Source organism: Vombatus ursinus, unplaced genomic scaffold (assembly GCF_900497805.2).
Source record: "Vombatus ursinus unplaced genomic scaffold, bare-nosed wombat genome assembly UNPS02014812.1, whole genome shotgun sequence".
Lineage (NCBI taxonomy): Eukaryota > Metazoa > Chordata > Mammalia > Diprotodontia > Vombatidae > Vombatus > Vombatus ursinus.
Window position 1 is genome coordinate 23,124,189 of NW_020954590.1, and position 18,978 is coordinate 23,143,166.

The following is an 18,978-nucleotide window of genomic DNA, read 5'->3' on the forward strand; positions in this document are numbered from 1 at the left end:
AAACAAAATTATTTTCTTATATGATCATGGGAGAAAGGGGGAAGGGAAAGGAATAATCATTTATAAAGTGACTACTAAGTGCCAGGCACTATGCTAAGAGCTTTTATAAATATAATGTCAGATGATTCTTGGAAGATGGTGGAGTAGGTCAGAAAAATCCAATCTCTCAAGATTTTCCCCCAGAAAAAAGAGAAAATTTGCCTCCACGTAAAAATAAATAAGAGTAGGAATAGGACAGGGGTTCTCCTGGGATGAAGATCTGAAGAAAAATCCCAGGACAAGGTTTGGTCCCTGTGAGGAGCAAACACCTCCAGACCAGGACCATGTAAACAACAAGCAGCAAGTCCTGGGGTTAGCTGGCGGGGGGGGGGGGGTGCTGCCTTGGCCCCAGCCACAGGAACTTCTACCTCCAGCACAATGATGGGAGTTGGGCATCTGAGCCAGGGAAAATCAAGAGAACTTCTACTGACAAGGAATGCCGGACTCAGCTGTGCTGCAGAGATGTGGCCAGGGGAGAGAAGGAACCAGCACATGCATGGTGAGTGCAGAAGCAGTGGGGCAGGAACACTGCTGGTTGTAGGCAATTATAGGAGGCTGAAGGTCTTAGTTTCCATTCCAGGCAAGAGGGAAGAACTAAAGGATATTCTGAAACCAGAGGCACCATTCCCCATACCCCAGGACTAAAGATGATTACAAAAACTAAGCTACTACAAATAAAAAAATGCATAGGCAAAGGAGAAAGAATCCAACTATAGAGATTTACTATGGGAATAGAGAAGACCAAGGTTTGTCTTCAGAGGAGAATACTGAAGCAAAGAAACCCTCTTCTACCCCAAAGAGTAATGTCAAACAGCCACTGCCCAAAAAGAATTCATAGAAAAACTGTAAAAATCAAATGAGAGAGATTGAGGAAAAAAATAAATAACAAATAAGAACAATCCAAGAAAAACAAGAAGATTATGAAAAGAAAGTCAACCAATTAGAAAAGGAGACCCAGAATCTTAAGGAAGAAAACAACTCCTTGGAAATAAGAATTGGGCAAGGGGAAGCCAGAAAAGTTACAAGAGATGAAGAAATAAAAAACAAAATATAAAGAATGAAAAAATGGAAGAGAATGTGAAACATCTCATAAGAAAAATAACTGATACGGAGAACAGATCAAGAAGAAAAAATATAAGAATAATTGGACTACCTGAAAGCTATGATCAAAAAACAAAAAGAATCTTTATACATAGTACATAAGAAATAGTTTAAAAAATTGTCCTAAAGCATTAGCACAAGAGGGGAAAGTAGAAATAGAAAAATATCCACTGATCATCACCTGAAAGAGATCCTACAAGGAAAACCCACAGGAATATCACATTCAAATTCTAAAACCCTCAGCTCAAGAATAAAATATTATGAGCAACAAGAAAAAAAAATAAACAATTTAAATATGGTGGTGCCCAGTTAAAATCACACAACACCTGACAATGGTGATACTCAAAGGCCACAGGTCTTGGAACACTATATAATGAAGAGTAAAAGAACTGGGGTTGTGGCTGAAAATATCATAACCATCAAAGTTAAGTATAATACTGAATGAAAAAGAAATAGACATTTAATGAATTATCAGACTTTCAGGACTTTGTTAAAAAAAACTGAACTTAATAGAAGATTTGACATATAAGAGCCAAGAGAAATATAAGGTACATACCAAAGACTAATTACAAGGGACTCAATAAGGACAGAATGTTTACCTTTTTATGTATGTAAAATGTAAAACATATGTCCAAGATTGTTATTAGTAGTTGGGTGGTTCGTAAGAAAGACTGGGGTACTCCTGAGTATTATATGACTTAAAAAGTAAAACCATTTAGGAACAGCTAAAAAGATTAATTATCTTATACAAATAAGGTACAAGAGGAAAAACTGACACAGAAGAATTAAATGAGGGAGGAGGGCTATTAGTTCTGGAAGCCTACTTTCATCAAGAATGGGTTTAAGAGGGAACAATACGTGTGTGTGTGTGTGTGTGTGTGTGTGTGTGTGTGTGTGTGTAGATAGAGCTAGAAGAGTATAAAACTCGTCTAAATTCAGAAAGAAATAAAATGCTAATGGGATAGGGAGAAGGGAGAATATAAGGGAGGGATCTCTATATAAAGGAGGAACATCTAGAGAGGAGGGTGAGGGAATAGGTCAAAGGGAGGTATAGAAGGGTGTTTAGATTTATGAGAATGGGAGAATAAGGAAGAGAGGGATCCTTGCGGGGGGGGGTAGGGGTAGGTTAAGTAATAGGAGGGTAAGGTAGGGAGCAGAAGTAAAGTAGAAGAGTCAGGAGGGATAAAAAATAAGAGATATGCACAAACATGGAAACAAAGATCAGGAGCAGAACTTGTTTGGGAAAGTATACATATATATGTGTGTGTGTGTGTGTGTGTGTGTATGTGTATATATGCATGTATGTATCTATATTTATATACAAATATATCCATGCTTAATTGTAGTCTTTGGGGTGGGGGTGGAGGGGATGAAGGGGGAAAAAAGAACAAAGTAAAAAGTACAGTACAGAGAACAAAAGAAAAGACACAAGGAAGCGAAGATGGAGAGCTTTCAACACTATGTGTAGTATTTATTATATAGGTTTTCTTGAAATGGAAATTTATTGCTATATATTTTGAAACCTCTCATGATCTGCTGTTCATGACATGCTTTTTTTTCTTCTCTTATTTTGTATTTAAGTTTCAATATTCAAATTTATAATATATTTCTTTTTCTTATTGTGTATTTAAGTTTTAGTATTTAAGTCTAATTTTTTTAAAAGTAAAAAAATAAATAAAGATAATCTCATTTAATCCTCAAAAGAATCCTACAAGGTGGATGTTATCAACCCCCTTTTACATTTAAGGAAACTGAGTCAAACAGAGGTTAAGTACTTGCTCAGTAACCCTGTTGTCTGAGATGAAATCTGAATTCAGATATTCCTGATAAACAAAGTTACTTCTTCTGCCCTTTTCATCATTAAACTAGTATATAAGAAAAGGGCCTTAAAGGGACAGTATACTTTATTTCTGAATGCTCAGCCTTCTCATCTCTACCTTTGATACACTTATCTCCTCCAGGTTCTGCTTGATTGCTATCTCCTTCTAGGGACATTTTCTGTTTTTCCTAGTTGTTAGTAGTCCCCATCCCCTAAAATTATATCATATGTATTTTATGTGTCTACTGTGTGTTTGCTAATTTGGATACATACTGTTTTGACACAGGAAAATACAAGTTCCTTAAGTGTAGAGACTGGTTTTATTTTTATCTTTGTATCCTCTATGACATAATGTAACACAATTTATTAATCACCAATAAAGACAATTCACTGTTCACCAATCAGGACTTATTTAACATTGTGCAATGTCTGGCACATAGTTGTGCTTAATAAGTGCTTGTTGAATTAGATTGCACATTATTAATTTTAATTTCAAGAATCATTCAGACCTTTGAAATACTTTAGCTTTTTTTGTTAAAGGACCATTCACCATACTAAATGGTTTTGGAGGTCCCTTTTTAGCTTTAGTTCTATGATTATTACATTATGATATTTCTCAACAAGGAACCCTAGTTGCCTCATGTTTTATAATTATGATAGGAACCTAGATGTTACCACATGTTTTAGATAATAATAATACCATGAATGACTACATCAAGTATATATGCATGTGTATATGCATGTATATATACATGTATGTATGGACACATGTGCATGTGCATATGTGTACACATATACTATACATGTGTGTTATCTACACATATGTCTGTATTAGCTAAGAAATGAGGAATTATTACAGTGCAAATCTTAAAGCAATCCTGATCAAGTATATTTGTCAAGAGCAAAAATTCACGGAGATAACCACTGTGAAAAAAAAAGACACTTCAATTTACTTTTTGGAGGAAATATTCCTAAACAAGTTAGCGAAATGAATAAGCCATTAGTAAATCTGCTGTCCAACTGGATTTTGACTGGCTGGGAAAGACAATCTCCTCAATCAACTGACTATAGATTAAAAAATGCTGCCTTTCAAGTGAAATGGGTAGTACTGAAAGTGACATATTGTGGGAAAATGAGAAAGACAGCAGAAGTGACTACGACCAAGTGAGGAGTGATGATAAAAATGAATAAAACATCTTTATTTAAAGACTCTCTCCGTATATATTGTATAGATATCAAATATATGATAATTTTATATAATTATTTTCATTGTATATCTATCTATTTTTCTTTCCCTTTCACACAGGTCAGGCAGCATGGAGTAATGAAAAGATAATTGGCCTGAGAGTATAAAGACCTGGCTGAGAGTCTCAGCTCTATCACTTTACTAGTGTGACTTTAGAGAAATAACATATTTTTGAATTTCAGTTTTCTCATCTGCAAAATGGGAATAGTATGCTTACTGTTGCACAAGTTGTTTAGATGACTTACTGAATTAATTTATATAATAGATATAGATAGATAGTCATAGATTCATATAGCTTTTTAAAGTGTACAAAGCATTTTAAAACTTCTATCTCATTTTTAACTCAAAGCAACCCGGTAAGGTACATGTTATTATCCCTGTTTTACAGATGAAGAATCTGTGGCAGACAGAGATTAAGTCTAGTTAACATCTGTCCATTGCACCATTAGCTGCCTCTTAATGCATTTTGTGTATTCAATTCAATTCAACAATCATTTATTAAGCCCTTTTTTGACTCAGTCTTTCAGTGGTGATTTTCTTGACAAAGATACTTGATTTACCATTTCTTTCTCCAGTGGATTAAGGCAAACCAGAGGTTAAGTGATTTCCTATGGTAACACAGCTAGTAAATGTCAGAAGTCAAATTTGTACTCAGGTCTTTCAGACTCTGGGCCCAGAGCTCTATCCACTGAGCTCCTACTATATGCTGAACAATGTCCTCGGCATTGGAGATACAATTCCAAGATGAAAAATTGCACCTTTGTTTAAGACGCTTCTATTCTCCCTGGGGCAATAAAACGTTTCTAAACCAATTTTAAAGCTAGAAATAGCAGCAGAGAGCAATAAGGTCTTTATGAGGAGCTTCATTTCTGTTAAGTGTCATGGGCACTGTCAAAAAGTCAGCCAATAAACACTTATTAAGTACCTACTATGTGCCAGACACTGTGATCTGCACTGAGAATACAAAGACAAAAACAAAGTCCCTGCCTTCAAAGAGTTTACCAAAAGCTCTGGGAAGACAGGACACAAAAGGAAACTTAAGAGAAGTTCCACGGTAGTGCAGCCAGATGATAAAAGAGATGTCTGAGTTGAGCTTTCTTCTTAAAAGGAAATTTGGAGTTCATGGTCCCAACCTCCAATGAGAGAGGCAGAAGGAGGTAAGAAGGTGGTGTCACAAGGCTGATGGGATCTCACACTGAAGTACATTTTGACTTGGCCTGGGGAGAGGAGAAAAGAGTATTAAAAATCGGTTTAATGGCTCATTTATTTGTTTAATTATCATATATTTAACACTTACTAAGTGCCAGCCACTGTCACAGGCCTTGGGGATACAAAGACAAAACAAATGAAAATAATCTTTGTTTCAAAGAGTTTACTTTCTATTGGGGAGAAAATAAAGAATATCTATCCAAATCAGTCCAGTGGAGCCACATCTTACTGCGTGTTAGGTTCTAAAACCATATACAGCAAAGGTATCCTTGGAAATTGCTAAAATCACCCATAAAGTATTTTTAAACTGTCACTAGAAAATGATTAGGTCCTCTTTAGAAGACACTATTCAGTTATCAAGAGCAGAAGATTGCAATGGAAACAATGAGATTAGAATGTAAATTTTTTTTTATCATCATGGCCAACTAAACTGATCAGGAGAGATAAATGAGAATCAAAACTATGCAAATAGAAAAAAAAAAAGAAAGAAAAAAACAAACAAGGACAGCTGACAGGAAGACTGTTGATTAGGGTTTAAAAAAAAATCTTGGTTTGTCTTATAGTGTGGTCACCTCCCCCCCCATCACTGTTTCCTTTTCCTGCTTCAGTAGAAATGACACAAGGAAATCTAGAATGAAGCAGGAGTCTTTTAGGTGACAAAGAATGCTGGTAGTGCCAATGAAGCATATCTTTCTCATTAGTTATACCCACATAAATAGAACTAATAGATGGTGGATATAAAGAGGATATTATCTAGAACGGAAAGATCCTCACACTATAAGAAGCATAGGGGAACTGAGGTTGACCAAGAGATAAGCAAGTTCATGTCTCTCTTCTTATGCTCAATCCTCAAATATTCTTATTGGATGGAAAGTTAGACCTAATCCCACAATATAGAATCTTTCTCTCTGGGTCTATTCTCTCATAAAACAAGGAGGGATTGGAGTATATGACCTTTAATGTCCCTTCCAGCTTCACATCTATGATTCTATAACTCTATTATAAATATGAAATATTTACAAAGTAAAAACAACATCATTGGTAATGGTCATTAATAACTAGGGGTAGGGGTCAGAGGATTGATATAGGCTTCCTCTAAGGGATGGCATTTGAATTAAATCTTCAAGAAAGTAAGGTTGGGAAGAAATATATACCAAGCTTGGCACATATAAAGGCACAGAGAAAGATAGAAATGTCATTTCTAGGAAAGAGCAGGTAGGAGAGTTTGGCTGGAATCTCAAGTAAAGGCATAAGCACTAAGACTGGAAAGGTAGACTAGATCAAGACTGCAAAGGACTTGAAACGCCAAACAGAGGTTATGTTTTATCCAAGAGAAAAGGAGGAGTTGCTAGAGGCTTTTTGTACAGGGGAGTGACATGGTTCAAGCTTTCCTTCAGGAATACCATGCTGTCATTTGTAGGATGGATGGAATGAAAAACGTGGAGACTTAAGTCAAGAAACAGATTAGGTGACTATTGCAGTAGTTTACATGAAAAGCAACTAAGGCCTGTTTTGGACATGTTGATTTTGAGATGTTATAATTGGAAATCTTCAGCAGGTATTTGGTATATTCCACATGGGCCTTGACTACCTACTCACCTCCTGTAGAAATTTTTGTACTTACTAGAGGCCAGGTATTGTTTGTGGTTCTGTGACTTTCCTTCAGTCATTTTAATGTCCTATTCTTGAAGGGGCCCCGTGAGTCTCAAATGCCATATCAGTGGAACTTCACTTTCCAAGCTGGAAAGACTATGGGCTCAACAATGGAGCATGTGTGTGTTGTCTTAAACATAGCTAAATTCAGAAAGGCTTTTACCATGTTAGATGTAGGATAGTAATTTTTTTTCAAACATAGCAATTTTGTGAGAAAAATTGAGATATTTTAATATCACCTTCATTTCACAATTTATTAGTCCTCTTCCTTAGTAAGTCAAAAAGCATTCATTAAGCATCTACTTAACTATGGATTAGACACTGTGCTAAGTGCTGGGAATACAAATACAGTTATAAAGATAGTCCTTGCCCTAAAGGAGTGTTCATTCTGTTGGGGGAAGCCAACATAGAAAAGCTAAAAAGGTCCAGAATGCATCCTGGATATCCTCCTTAAACAGGGATTCTTGTAGAAGCTATTTAATCCCAGAGAGAGAGACTGCCAGGGAAGAGAGTATTTGCAAAGTGTGAATTCCAGGGTTGGAGTGAAGTTTTGAGATGAAGTTCTGGGGTACATTAGAAGAGGTCTGAAATGTAGTTCAAAAAGCTCCAATGACTCTTCCTTTTTTTTCTAGGATAAAGCTCCTCTTTTATAATAAAGAGCCATCCCTTATAATAAAGAATAAAAATCCCTCCACTCCCCAAAAAAGTAAAAAAACAAACCAAAACAAAAACAAAAACCTAATCATACTTTAATGAAGTCCAACAGTATATTAAATTTTCGCTCCCCATAGGCACCTCCCTCTGCAAAGATGGGAGGGAAGTACACTCATTTCTATTTCTCAAGGTCAAGCTTGGTCATTATAATTACATAGTCGCTCAATAAACAGTTGTTAAGTACCTGCTGTGTTCCAGACACTGTGCTAAGTGATGGAGATGCAAAAGCAGGTGAAAGACAGTCTCTGTTCTCATGGAGTTAGAGTCTAATGTTTAGTTTTAATTTGTTTTTTGCTCTTGTTTGCCTTTACTTTGTTGTAGTCATTGTATATGTTGTTTTCCCATATATGTTTACTCTTCTTTGTATCAGTTTACATAAGTCCTCCCATGCCTTCTGTATACCTCAAGTGAATCATTCCTTATAGCACAGTAACATCATATCATATTTTCTACCACAATTTGTTTATTCTTTCTCCAATCAATAAGCATTTGTTTTGTTTTTAGTTATTCCCTACTATAAAACATGTTGCTATAAATATGCTGGATCTTTCTTTCTGTATGTGACCTGCTTAGGGATATATGTCTAGCAATCAGACTTCTTAGTTAAAGAGTTTAGTCATTTTTTGACTTTGCATAATTTTAAATTGTTTTCCAGAATGGTTGGATCAATTCACAACTCCACCAGTAGTGTATTAGTGTGCTTCTCTTCCCCAACATTCACTGTACCTGTTGTAATCCTTGTCAATTTTCTGGGTATGAGGTAAAACCTTAAAGTTGTTAATTAATGATTTAGAACAATCTAGTACAATATATGGTTGTAAATACTTTGCAATTCATCTTTTGATAATAGACTGGATGATGTCTATGGTCCTTTCCAGCTAGGACAATCTATGGTCCCATTGATTTTCCAAAGCAATATGCTTTGTATTTTGTCCTTACTTCAAGCACATAAGAATTGTTTTTTGAGCATTTTCTGTAATTGAGCACAATGATGTCTTGTTGCCATGGGCATCTTGTTGACTCTCCCAAAAAAGTTGATCCTTGGATTTCTTTAAGTATAACAGGCCATATGAGGTTGAAGCTCATCATTTTTTTTCCAACTAGCTTTCAAATTCACAGTAGCAATTCACACTTTTTAATTCACTCTACTTTGGTAGAATAATTCCCTTCAGAGGAATCATTCCTGTTAATGTAGTTGTAAAAAATGCCTATGGCCTTTTAGTTCATAGAGATCATGGCACTGCCAATGAACCCAAGGTCTTGAGTTCACTTGAGAGACAGCTGACAGCACTTGTTCTCCTACCTATAGGGCAGTAGAGGCATCATGAAATACCAAGGCACCTAAGGAAGAGAAAAGAAATTGCATGCCAAGCAAATCAAACCAATACCACTACCTTGGCAACCATTTCTCAGATGCTTATGGATACGTTTCAGGGCCCTGCACCCAAAAGACTTGTGAAAAGCAATGCCCTGTCCTCTATGTACTACAATCTCTGCTTCCAGTATGAGTCCTAGAGACAACTTTTAGGGGCACAATCACTATGGAGGTGGGGTCCACCTTTACCACCAGTAATACCAACTATCAGATTTGTGGATATGAGAAAAAAATTCATGACCAAACAAAAAATCGTAGATCACAGAAGATAAATGGGATAATTTTGATTATATAAAATTAAAAAGACAACTTTTACACAAATCTAAAGAAGCTAAAATTAAAATAATAATGGTTTACTGGGAAAAACTCCTTATAACATTTTTTCTGATAGTGGTCTCATTTCCAAAATGTTTAAGGAACTGATTGAAACACAGTCATTTTTCAATTAATAAGTGGTTAAAGGTTATAAATGGGAAGTTTTTGAAGAAAGAAACACAAGCTATCTGTAGTCATATTATTTAGATGATCCAAATTTCTACCAATTAAAGATATGCAAATTAAAGCAATTCTGAGATTCTACCTCACACCCATCAGAATGGCAAAGATGATAGAAGAAGAGAATGGAAAATGTTGGGTAGGCTGTGGGAAACCAATTGGTGGACATGTGATTGGTTATAACCAGTCTGGAGAGGAACCTGGAATTGTATACAGAGTTACTAATGTGTGCCCTTTGACCTAGTTGTACCACATATAGTCCTATAACCAAAAGAGATCAAAGAAAGAAAAAAAAATCCTTTTACACACACACACACATTATAGCAGCTTTTTTGTAGTGTCTAAGCAACAACAATGTAAAACTGAAAACTAAGGGTATGCTTATCAATTGAAGAATGGCATGGATAGTTTGTGGTATGTGAATATTATGGAGTACTATTGTGCTGTAAGAACTGAGGAGACTGCTTCATAGAGACATGGAAAGATTTATATGAACTGATCAAGAGTGAAGTGAGAAGAACCAACAGAATAATAGCATCAATGTAAAAATGAACAATTTTGGGATGTTATAAAGTTATGAAGAATGAAATTATTTGAACCAGGAGAAGACTTTATACAATAATAACACTGTAAAGATGAGCAACTTTGGAATTTGTAAGAATTATGATCAATAAATATAATGTCCTGTCATGATTCCAGAGGACTGAAAGGTGATTAACTTAGGGTACAGAATGAGACATGTAAGTATTGAGGGAATTTGTTTTGCTTGACTATTTATTATAAGAAATGTGTGGGGTTTTCCCCAATAAGCTGGGGATGAGAGGAAAAGTATATTTCTAGTGTGTGTGTGTGTGTGTGTGTGTGTTTTTAACAGAGAGGTGGGAGGGGGTGCTACAAATGTCACATGTTCCTTGCACTTTCAGATGAGGTCATTGTATTATTAGCTTTATTTAACTGTTTTACAAGAGATCTCTCGCAAAGTGGGAGTAATGGATAAATATTTAAAATAAAATACATCAGTAAAACATTTTTTAAACCACTGGTAGTTAACACTGGAAGGAACATGCTAAAATGGAGATTTCAGCTGATAGCATTAGATAAACAACATCTCAACCCATGAGGGGTACCCTTAGGACCCTGATGGGTTAGCTGTCATTACTCTGGTAGGGGAGACCAGAGAAATCACTATATGTGTGTGTGTGTGTGTGTGTGTGTGTGTGTGTGTGTGTGTGTATGTATATATATATATATTTGTGTGTGTGTATATGTATCCATAAGTATGTGGATATTTGAGGTAAAGATAAGGTATGATCTGGAACCAGGAAATTTCATTCATTAATTGGTTCATACATTCATTCAACAAATATTTATCACCTATTATGTATAAGGCATAATTCTATATGTTGGATGAGATACAAATTAAATAAAACATAGTGTCTATCCTTGAGACAACCTACAAAGTAAACAATCTAGGAGACAAAAGACATGTACATGAATATAATGCAGAATAGTATTGATAAATGCATGGGTGAGCTGAACAAGGTGCTTTCTAAATTCATTGACAGCAGCTATCACTTCTTGCTGGGGAGATTAGAGAAGGCTTTATTTGAACTGGGCTTTCACAGATGGGTTGCATATCAAGGAGAGATTGTAGAAACACTGAAGAGAATGAAGATAATGGGGTTCTAGTTTAGGTTTTGCCACTGGCTATGGCTTAGACCTTGAACAAGCATTCTACTCAATCTGTCTGGTCAGTTTTATCTATAAAATATAGACATGGTGCTAGAGGAGTCCTTACATTTATAAAACTGAGAGTATATTCCCCTGGCACTGAAACAGAAGGGAAGAATAACATAGTAAATAGGCCAAGCCAGAGAACAGAGGCCTGGCTGGTCAAGGTGGCCCGAGGATCAATAATCTATCAGTAGACAGGGAAAAGTATCAGTTCAGGGATCCACGCAAGCAAGAAGAGAAGTGAATCCAACACCCTAGCAGCCAGAAGATTATCAGAAGATCCTTTACTAAGACAAACTTTGGGACCAACCAGAAGCTTCTTATGAGTTTATTGTTTACTTATTAGTAACTTTTAAAATCCCTTCCTCTTTCATATTCAATCAGTAACTTAGTCCTGGCAATTCTGGTTCTGTAATTCCACTTCTATCTCCCTCTTCTCTGCCCCCTCCCTTGTCTTTGCACCTCTTTTATTCTTATTTGGTTTCATATTGGCTTTTTATTTTGTTTCTTTTACTTCTCAACTTCATAGTGGCCAACAGAAACAATAGAATAAGTGAAAAATCTTAACCAAACTCCCTATTCTTAAACAAGATGGAAACAAAAACAAAAAGAAAAAAGGAAGAAAAGAAAAATTCACAAAAACAAGCAATAGGATGTATTTAGTAAATCTTTTTCTAAGGCTGTCTGAAATACCAACATTTTTATGCTATTTAAACTTTCTTCTTATTTAAAGAATAAAAAGAATATGTATAATATCCATGTTATAAATAAATATATATGCATATATATATAAAATATGTCTACATAAATTTGTAATTAGTTTACATGTATTTCTGGTTGTGCTGGTTTTACTCTGCGTCATCTCACATAAATTTTTCCATATTGTACATTTCATTCTTTTGGGGATGAGTGGATATCACAGTAACATAATATTCTACTACAGTAATATAATTTATTCAACTGTTTTCCAGTTGTTGGACATTTGAGTTTTTTCTAAAGCTTTGCTATTACAGAGCAACTATGAACATTTTTGTATAGTTGGGTCTTTCATTCCTTCTTATGACATGTTGATATGGCTTATTTGTGCCCAACTTCTGGTAGAGCCTTCCAAGCTCAAATTGGTCTGATCAGCTACAGTCAGACACATTATACTTTCACCCCAACATACTGTCTTCTTTGAGAATGAAGGACAACAGCCAACCATGACTTTTTTGTAGGGAAGAGGTAGAGTTCAGACAATAAAATCACTCAGTGAAAAGGTCTGATCAGTTTTGTGATTCATTGTATACTGACATATCATTTTCCAAATTGCTGGCACTATCTGTAATACTACCATTAATGTATTAGAGTGATTTTCCCCCCAGGGGATCATTTGAAATGGACTTTACATATATCCATATAGCCATATACTTGTAGTTATACATGTATGTGTTCATAATATTTGCCAGTCTTATGACTGTTAGATGGAATCTTAAGGTTAATTTTAATTTCTCTGATTATTGAGGAGTTTGAGCATCATTACAGTGGCTAGACTCAGAGTCAGAAAAAACTAAGGTCAAAATTACCTCAGACACTAGCTGTGTGACCCTGGACAATTCGCTTAATCCCTTTCTGTCTCAATTTCTTCATTTATAAAATGAGTATAGTAATAGTACCTTCCCCCCACCATGATTTTTGGAAATATAAAATGAGATAATACTTGTAAATCACTTTACAAAACCTTAAAAGTGCTATCTAGATCCTTGTTATCATTAGTAGTAGTAGTAGTAGTAGTAGTAGTATTTAGCTATTCATCTAATTTTACTGTTGCTTCCTGTGGAAACAGATCACTAGCCTTACAAATATACATCAATTTTTTTTTATACATTTTGAAGCTAAAAACAAAGTAGATGTCCTTTATTTAGGTACTGGTTCAACAAACTATAGTGTAGGAATGCAATGGTTTATAGCAAACTTGTCCATAAAAAATGGATATGGAGACTACAGAAAAGATATCCGTGTGTGTGTGTGTTTGTATGTGTGTGTTTGTGTGTGTGATACACACACACCTATATACACACATTATATATTCAAACATAATATACATTCACATTCATTTATGACATATATATACTGTATATGAATATTCATTTGTATATATGTGCCTGATACATGCATATGTGTGTGTATAAGTAGGTAGGGATCAAATGTTTTCCAAGCATAGAGTACACCCTACATTTTAGATAATTTTTCTTCTAATATGTTCATTTTCTTTTAATTTTAAGAATATTTTGTCATATCATCAAAATTAGTTGGTCTCATACTATTTTTTCCATTTACTAAGTTGATAAAATGACCCTCCTCTCCTTAAATAAGATATAAAAGTTCCTTTTACTTTCAGTTTTTAAGATGTACATGGGTTTATTGAGATCATCCTTCACTGCTTCCATCATTTTATTATAGTATATGGTATGTGGGTGTATCCCAAAATGTTTTTGTGATCTAGCAATCTAGTTTTCCCAGCATTTTTCCTTGAATAACTGCAGTGTAACTATTTACATGATAGATACCTATAGTTTCCACCCTGACACACTCCCACCCCTATTATCACTACCATATCATGCCTTTATCACCTCATGACCTGTTTTCTCACTACTCACCAATTTATTCTTTCTTTTTAGCTGATCTCTAGTACGTCCTGGGGATGGTGTCATTTGTTTTTTTGTCTTTATTAATCTTCTCCCAAATACTTTCTTCCAAGCTGTCTCTTCTCTTTTGTTCCTGGGATTCTTTAGGTGACCTTATAGTTTTGATACATGATTTTAATCTGTCATCTCTCCTTTTCTTATCCTGTTCCTTATAAATACAGTAAAACCTTTTAGAGCCATAGTACAGTCAGGGATCTCATACTACTAAGGCTCAATAATACCTATGAGGTCAAGTTAACCTAATAGTATTAGGATCACTAGTTCATCTTTCCTATTACTTATATCTTGTCCATTTCTGTATAGGCATCTGAGGTCATGAGTATTTTTATTGCATACTTTTTTTGGTATGGGCTTTAGTTTTCCTGTAAATTTCTGAACATCTTGATTTGTGTTCACACATTTTAGTTACTGACTATAATATGTAACTTAATGATATGTTGGCAGTTCTCCTTCTACCTTTTTAATTTGAATTTTTTGTTTAAACTTACAAAACTCCAAACAAATATTCTTACTGTATATCTTATATTTTCTGCTTTCCTTTAAAACTCAGCTCAAGCATTACCTCCTACAAGAGGTCTTTCTGAGTCCTCCAAAATTCCAGTACCCTCCTTTCTAGACCTTCTATCTACTCTGTATTTGTCTTATACATACCAATTTATGCATATATTACTTCTTCCTTTAGAATATAAACTCCTTGAGGGCAGAGACTTTAAAAAAAGTCTAATGCTTAGCAGAGCATCTGTAACATAACAAGAATTTAATAAATGCTTGCTAATTAATTGATTTAAAGCAGAAACAAACTTTTATTTTTATATCCCTATCAACTAGATTATTGCTCACCACAGTAGTAAGTACTTAATCAATGCTGGTTCAATTGAACTGAATTGAATTCTGGATGATGATGCTAATGATGTACAGTCTTTAAAAATTTTAGTTGAATTTTATGTAATAAGAACACAGCCCACTAAGGCTAATTATATGATGTAAAAAGTAACTGGTATTTTGTTAATATGAAAGAAAGAATACTTTTATAAAGATATTATTACAGTAAAATCATATCTATTTAAATAGGTACTTACTACTTTTGAATCCTTGTTTGTTGTTTATAGCTGCTGGAGAAATAGTCAAAAAGTATGTAGATACTCATTAGACAAGAATACTAAAGACTCACAGGGCAAATATACACACGCCTAGGCATGCACACATACACACACACATGCACATATATAATTTCCTCCTTTTCTTTCTCCCATGAACAATATTACCTTCTTTGTCATTGTGTTTTAATTCTTCATCAAAGTGTCTATAGTATTGGGAGGACAAGGATTTAGTCTCCTGTCATAGGACGATCTGCATTATTTAGGAAAGCAATTTGGTAACTGGGAGGGTTAGGGCAAAGGTCCTGCTGGCCTGCAAGTCACTTTTAGCGCATCCCGTAATCATAGGATGAATGGCATGCTCATTTATTTCTTCTGAAATACTTATTAGTCACAGTAGTAAGATTTTCCCAGGAGCAAAAAGCTGACCAATTCTACTTGTGGTTTAATAGAACTCTCTTGGCCTCAGGGATCACTCTAACTGGGGATTCCACTTGAATAGGTACGTGACACAGCCAAGGAAAAAAGGAAAAGACTAACTCTGCCTTCACTTATCCAGGTCTAGGTGGGTGACCTGTCAATAAAAGAGGAAAACTGTGTGAAGTGGTGGCAATTCTTGGTTGACCCAGTGACCAACTGGACTCCTTAGAGAAAAGAGGATATTGGGAGAGATGGTTAAACTCAGTCTCACTTGTTTAGCAGCCCAGGCAGTTTCTCCTGTTGGTAAATTGTGGACACATTTCATCCTTGGTATGGTTTGTTTCTTTTCTTCTTTATGATGTATAATAAAATTGAAAGCTTTTTCAATCTGAACAGCCCAAATTTATGAAGATTAGTAAATATAACCAAAAATTTGTCCCATGTAAGGAATCATAAAGGAATTTGGGCTCTGATTTTACCCCACTATTTGCTTTAGCTACCCAGGTCACTGAAGACCACTATCTTTTGTGGGCTCAACTTCCATCTATACAGTCCTGCCTTATCAAACTATTTGCACTTACTTGTCTTTATTCAATTATTTTAAAATGGATGGCTTTACAGCCATTTAATCTCAACACAACCAGGATAATTGTTTACACTTCTCCACCTTACATCCCTCCTGCTGTCAATTATATTACAATTTAACAGTTTTCCAAATAAGGTACTTCAGTGGCATCTTAGACTCCTAAAGTAGATCTCTTTCCATTCATTCACTCATTCCACAAACATTTATTTTGTGCCTTCCTTTGCCAAAGCACTATGCCAAGTACTTGGAAAGATAGCAAAGGATTTGGTCTCTGCTTTTAAAATATCACAACCTAGTAGGACACAAATATATGTGTGTGTGTGTGTGTTTGTGTGTATATATATATATATGTATGTATGTATATATATATATATGTCTGTGTGTATGTATATGCATGTATATGTATGTGTGTGTATGTATATGTTTGTATGTGTGTAAATATACACATATACACATTATATGTATGTATATATAGTATATATATATATATAAATAGATAGATAGATAAATATCTGGCCTCAGACACTCAATAGCATGATCTTGGGCAAGTCACTGTTTACCTCAGTTCGTCATCGGTAAAATGAACTGGAGAAGGAAATGGCAAATCAGTTCAGTATCTTTGCCAAGAAAACCCCAAATGGAGTCACAAAGAGTTAGACACAAGTTAAATGACTGAACAACAACAGATATATATGTGTGTATATATATATGTATACACACACAGACATATATATATATACATACACATGCATGCATACATATATCTATGCTTGCGGTGCTACCTTTATGTGTATATATACATGCATGTACACATATATATATGTATATATAATACATATATGTATATGTAAAATGATTAGCACCACAAGCATTTTACGAAGAATTTTTGTTCACGGAGGGTTGGAATCATGAAAATCGCTATAAAGGATGATAAGATTATATAGATTTAGAGCTGGAAGTGATTAAAGAGGTAACAGAGTCTAGCTCCATCATTTTACAAGACTCAGAAAATTTAAGTGACTTGCTCATTGTCACATAGCTAGTAAATGTCTGGGGTATGATTTAAACTCAGATCTCCCTGACTTATAGCCCAGTATTCTATACAGTGGACCACCTAGCTGACTTCCTTGTTTTAGCCTCATACTGCTTCCTCTCCCACAACTCCCAATGGTCCTTGAAGTTCTTTATGCTCCAGTCAAACTGGACCTTCTCCAAAGACATTGTGTGCTTTACTACTTAACTCTTCTTTCCTGATAACATTCTCCAAACCTGAAATGCTTTTACCCTATCTCTGTCTACCAAATTTATCATTCAAGGTCCAGCCAAGTGCTAACTCCTGAGACGTCTTAGTTTCCTCCTCTTTAAAATGAGTGAATCAGACTTGATAGTTTGTAACTTCTATATCCTATAAGATGGGTGGTAGATTTTGAACAAAGAATTCTGATTTTATTCATTAAGCAATGAAGAGCTTTTAAAGATTTTTGAGCAGAGCCAAAGCAGTGGTTTAGAAAGGTCCCTTAAGCATAATACACAGACTAGGTTGGAGGCAAAAGAGAAATGCCCAAGGTTACCCCATAAGAAAACATTAGAATAGGCCCAATGTGAGGTTTAAAAAAAATAAAGCCTGAAATGGAGTGATAATATAGCAGAAATGGAAAGAATAGAAACATTGTGAAGACAGAATGAATAGGACTTGGTGAGTAATTGGCTTATAAATTTTAGGTCATAGGATTAGATAAGAAAGATTCAAATAATTGGACAAGAGGATTGAATTCTAGTATTTAGGGCTAGAAGGGAAATTCTCGTTCAACTCCCTCAGTTTATAGATGATGAAACAGAGTCTCAGGGAGGTTGATGACTCTCCCTACCACCGCACAGGTAGTTAGTATCAGATTTAGGATTCAAATTTAGGACTTTTGACTCTAAATCTCATTTTTCCCCACTATACTATATTGCCTCATAGCATTGGACATGAGAGAGAGGAAGGAGTCAAATAGCTCATGTCTTGATTTTGTGCAGTTAGAAGAAGGAGAATACTAGTAAGCAAAAAAAGAGAATTCAAGTATATAAGTTAGTTTGGGAAGACAGAATATGTGATTGATTTTGACTTGTTTAGTTAGTCAATCAGTAAGTCCTAAGTTCCTACAGTAGTAGTGCCAGGAGTTGTGGGAAGTGCTGGGAAGACAAAAATGTGAAATAATACCTGCCTTCAAAGAGCTTACATTCTGACAGGTGAGACAGTGAGTGTGTAGAATAGATGCAGAATTTATAAAAAAAATAATTTTTAGACAATTTTTGACTAAAATAGCTTTTAGAAGGAGGAAACAACCTAATGTAAAAGGTGGAACTTTAGCTAAGTTTTTAAGGAATTATTGAGTTTAAGGTGCTGGTGAGATGTCAAAATATAGTATCTAGCAAGCGTGCAAGCAATTGGAAACAAGGGAATGGAACTATCTGGAATCAGGTCTTCCTGACTATGCACTGGACCACCTCACTATTTCCTATTGGGAGCTAGCCCATCCAGCTACCATTCATCTTCTGCATTTACTATCTAAGGCTCCATTCAGAATGATGTATCATGACTCACTGTCCTTAGTAGACAAGTTTTCATTTTTTAAAATTTTTCTTTCTTTCTTTCTTTCTTTCTTTCTTTCTTTCTTTCTTCCTTTCTTTCTTTCTTTCTTTCTTTCTTTCTTCCTTCCTTCCTTCCTTTATTTCTTCCTTTCTTTCTTTCTTTCTTTCTTTCTTTCTTTCTCTCTTTCTTTCTTTCTTTCTTTCTTTCTTTCTTTCTTTCTTTCTTTCT